The following is a 5,000-nucleotide window of genomic DNA, read 5'->3' as shown; positions in this document are numbered from 1 at the left end:
TACGGCCCCTTCGTGTTACAGTAAGTGTTTGTATACATGATTGTGGCAGGGTGTGTTTTTCTCATGCAAACCTTTTTGTATCATATATTCATTTATATGTGTGATTTCGTTTATATGTGTTTTTTTTTTTTTATAAAACAAAAATTGACAACAATCAAGAATGCCGAATATTGTTTTCCAGAGGAGCACATGTTTGAATTTTATTCAGTGTCCCGGGAACTAATACGTACTGTCGTTTTCCCCTCCCCTCCCCAAACCATGTATCCTTCTATTTTCTCCCCTAGTCCCTGACCCCCTGACCCCCCACCCCCCGCCTAATCCTATATCCCTCTTCATCCTCTCCCTGTATCCCCTTCCCCTTCCCTGTTTCCATCTTCGACCCAAAGTTACCCCACTCCTCCCCCATCCCGCAATCCTTCCCTCCCCACATCCCCTCCCCATCCCCGCATCTCCCTCCTTCCCTCATTGCCCATCCCCCAATCCTTTTGCTCCCTTCTCACATCCTCCTTTCCCCCCCCCCCCCTACACCCCTCTCCACATCCCTCTTTCCATACTTACCTCCTTTATCTACACCGCTCTCCTTAGGGTTCACGGTGTCATGCAGGTTACATATGAATATTCTTTGCATATGCCTCCAATGTTGCAAACCTCTGCAACAACTTTCATGGTGATTCGATTTGTATTTTTGCAAATACTTATACACTGAAACGTATATAATGCTATTACGGCTTTGCAACTGAGAAAGAGGAATCGTGTTGCATATTGTTTAGTCAGTTTTCGTTGCTTTTCTTTTAATATGTTTATTATTATTTCTTTAAACAGTGTGCGTACAGCTTTTTCATCGTTTAATTATGCTTTCGTGCGTGCAGTTTGGATAAACATATATACATGTACTAACTCACACTTAAACACACACACACATACAGAGAGAGAGAGAGAGAGAGAGAGAGAGAGAGAGAGAGAGAGAGAGAGAGAGAGAGAGAGAGAGAGAGAGAGAGAGAGAGAGAGAGAGAATTTTTTATTTTTTAGGTTGAGTAAGGTTGGAGTGATTGGGGGGGGGGAGGATGATTAGGATGTGTAAGGTTGGAGTGATTGGCCAAGGGGGAGGGGAGGGATAGGGGAAGGATGATTGGGAGATGAAATGGGGTTAGAAGGGAAGGAACAACTTTGGGAGGGGTAAGGTTGGTGTGATTGGGTGAGGGTAAGGGGCGGAGGGAGGGAGAGGGGACTGGTAGGAGAAGGATGGTAGAGAGTAGGGGGGAGGAGGTTGGGAGGCGAAAGCGTGGTGTGTCAGACGAACATAGGGAGGTTAAAGGGAGAGTAAACAGTTTCGGGAGACAGGAAGTGATGGAAGGGAAAATTGAGGGAGTATAGGGAGTTGAAGTGAGTGGATAGCGCGTGAGGGGAAAGGGCCGAGGGGAAGGTGGCGGTGAGTATGGATGCGCCGTTATGCAAAGTGTGTCCGGAGAGATGGATTGATGGATGGTCGGGTGATTGATGTGATTGGGAGGGGCGAGGGGGGAGGGGGGCGTCAGTTGATTGGATGTGAGTTGAGCATATAGATGGATAACAGAAGTTGACTGATGGCTGTGTTCTTATTGGAGTGAGAGGGAGGGGGAGGGGGGAAGGGAGAGGTAGAGGGAGCCTAATAGACAGACACCAGTGACTGACAGACAGCCTCCTCTCCATTATAGGAGCGCGCGCGGGAGAAGAGAGGAAGACGAGGAGAAAATTGTATTGCTAACTTTCCGAAACTCTGCCGCTAACTTTGCTCCCTAATCTCCCGTATATTGTGGTAACTTGGCTGATTCCTGGATAAGGCTTCTTTCCCTGTCGAAGCGCCGCCGGCTTCTTGTCACTCTTGTCCTTTGCTTTTTTATATTGGATGAAAAAGTTGAGAGATGATGATTATATGTCTAAGAATTTTTTATTTATTCATTCCTTTCTGTACTCGTAAATAATATTTAATAAATGAATTTATGATTATTTTCTATATTTATTTTCCCCATCGTGTTTGGAACGATAATTGAAACTAAACACTTTACATTCTGCAAGTATTTCACCCTTTTTTATGTATTTGTTTATTTATATATTTATTTGTTTGTTTGTATAACGAAAGGGAAAATTTATTTGATCTCTTTTCCTCTCTCATCGATATTTTCGCCGCGATGTTGTAATATTCGAGGCGAGTTTGACTTGGGATGTCTCGTGATTCAGCGATTTTGTTTTCGTTTATGAGAACCAGACTCTGAAGCGGGGATTCCTTACGAGATATTTCGTTCCGGACTTGGGAGTTTGTGTTCTTCATCGCACCTTGTATGCGAGCGGAAGCCCTTCGCTTCCGTGAGCCTTGCCCCCATGTGTCCCTTGAGTGCTTAAATACGAGATAATATATGGACACAATGAGCAAGCACACGTGCACTTACACACACGCACGCAAACGTACACTAACACGCACGTACTCACGAACGCACGCATGCACGTAGACGCACACAACACATCAGTAATCTTGGATGTGTAGTTATAGGTATAATGGGAAACCGTTAGACACAATAACATTCTGTTCTTGATTTTCCTTGTATGCCCCCTTATCTGGCACAGGCTGCGCCCTCTTGGCAACTTCTATGTCCTGAGGATCCTTATATGCCTTCTATTCTTACTCTAAGCTTCCCTTGTTCGGAAATTCTGCTACTCTGGCGCCTGTTTGATTGAAAGTTGACCAAACTATTGACTGGCGCAAAATGTCGAAAACGGGCCACAATTCTTTATGATATTTTGTATACAAAATACGAATCCAGTTCAGCATTCCTTTCAGGAGTTATTGCCCCAAAAACATTGTTTTACTGAATTGATCTTCAGTCTGTAGCATCTTCTATACTTTTTTATATGGAGGCGAAGATGCTGTTGAAAGATTAGTGGTGGTTGGCTGAATGATTCCTTATATTGAAAATTATTACCATCACGGTGTCAGTTATCGTGCCATTGATCAAATTATTATCATCACGGCATCATTTACCATGTCAATGATCAAATAAATATCATCACTGTGTCAGTCATCGTGTCAATGACCAAATAATTATCATCACTGTGTCAGTCATCGTGTCAATGATCAAATAATTATCATCACTGTGTCAGTCATCGTGTCAGTGATCAAATTATCATCGCCATGTCAGTTATCGTGTCAATGATCAAATAATTGTTATCGCTGTGTCAGTCATCGTGTCAATGATCACATAATTATCCTCAGCTACCTGTCACCCTGTCACCAGTCGTCACCAGCCTGTCAAATTCTTCTTCGCCTCGATAGTCAGTCAGATAGTCAGATGTGATTCATTTCTTACCTTTCCTCTGCGTTCTTTTCTTATATATGTATGTATATGTATATATATATATATATATATATATATATATATATATATATATAAAATATATATATTAATATAAATATTATATATATATATAATATATATATATATATATATATATAGATATAATATAATAATATATATATATATATATAATATATATATATATATATATATATATATATATATATATATATATATACACACATCAATTACAACATACAATCTACATACTTTCTGGCTTTATTCTCTCTCTTTCATAATGTACCATTCAACCATTCTACCATTTTACCATTCTACCAGTCATCCTCCCTCCCTCTCTAATTCTTTGTTGTATAATAACAGAGGTCAAATCAGCCATACTTAGAATATAGAATGGCATAGTTCCTTGACACACTGTTGTGTGTGACCGTGTCCATGCCCTCTGTGTATTTTTTTTATTTTATTTTTTTGTAATGTTCTGTTTATCTATCATTGTTTCACCCATCGACGACTGACTTTCTGTTCCACTCCCTTTATTTGCTCCCCACCTCTTTCCTTCTCTTCTCTTCTCTCTTTTCCCATTCCTTTTCCCCCATTCCCTTCCCTTCCCTCTCCCTCCCATTCCCTTCCCTTGCTTACCCTTCTGTTCTCTCTTTTCCCATTCCCTTCCCTTCTCTTCTCTCTTTTCCCTTCCCTTTCCCTACCATTTCCTTTCCTTCCTTACCCTTCTCTTCTCTCTTTTCCCATTCCCTTCCCTACTCTTCTCTTCTCTCTTTTCCCTTTCCTTTCCCCCCATTCCCTTCCCTTCCCTACCCTTCTCTTCTCTCTTTTCCCTTCCCTTTCCCTCCTATTCCCTACCTTCTCTTTTTTCCCATTCCCTTCCCTTCCCTACCCTTCTCTTATCTCCTTTCCCTCCCCTTTCTCTTTCTCTTCTTTATTTCATTTCCCTTCCATCCTCTCCCGTTCCCATACCCTACCAACCTCTCCCTTTCCCATACTCTTCCCTCCCCTCCCCTCCCCTCTCCTCTCCTCTCCTCTCCTCTCCTCTCCTCTCTTCCCTCCCTTTCCCCTCCCTTCTCTTCCTCTCCCTTCCCTCCCTTCCCCTTCCCCATAGTCCACTCTCCACAGCGCCTCCAATGAAGCCCTCCCAATGGTGCAGCCATCCTGAAACCAGCGCATCTGCTGTCATTTGCACCTCACTCTTACAAAAGCCATCTTCGCTTTTCAGGTTATACCTTTCCACTCTCCTCCCCCCCCCCCCCACTTTCTCCTCCCCACTTCCGTCTTTCACCTCTTACTCCTTCACCTCCTCATCTCCTCCCTAACTCCACTCCCCTCTTTCTCTGCCTCATTATACCCGTCTCACTCCTCACCTTTCTCCTCCTCCTCTGCTTTATCACCTCCCCTTCCTCATCCTCAATACTCTCCTTTTCCCCCTCCTCGACCTCCTCTTCCTCATCCTCCCTACTCCTCTCCCTTCTTACTCCACATCCTCTCCGCCTCCCACCGCTCGCCATTTTCATCCCTTATCCCCCCATTCCCTCACCCTCTACACTTCCCCTCTCTTTCTATTCTCATCTCCCCCTTACCTCCTTCTTTTTCATCTGCGTACTATAATATTATTTCATTTTTACTTTACGTTATTTTTGTCTG

General features: G+C 43.0%; 2 protein-coding genes across 6 annotated transcripts in view; one reads left to right on the top strand and one right to left on the bottom strand.

The window, feature by feature from the left end:
* The window catches only part of LOC122254247 (TBC1 domain family member 2B), a 253,926-nt gene that overhangs the window by 67,573 nt on the left and 181,353 nt on the right, over window positions 1-5,000 (top strand). The gene's annotated exons all lie outside the window — the stretch shown is intronic.
* The window catches only part of LOC147466959 (uncharacterized), a 195,563-nt gene that overhangs the window by 47,414 nt on the left and 143,149 nt on the right, over window positions 1-5,000 (bottom strand). The gene's annotated exons all lie outside the window — the stretch shown is intronic.

Source organism: Penaeus japonicus, unplaced genomic scaffold, assembly GCF_977035675.1.
Source record: "Penaeus japonicus unplaced genomic scaffold, GWHDUDI00000001_assembly GWHDUDI00000039, whole genome shotgun sequence".
Lineage (NCBI taxonomy): Eukaryota > Metazoa > Arthropoda > Malacostraca > Decapoda > Penaeidae > Penaeus > Penaeus japonicus.
Note: the sequence above shows the minus strand (reverse complement) of the source record. Positions and strands in the feature narration are given on the sequence as shown.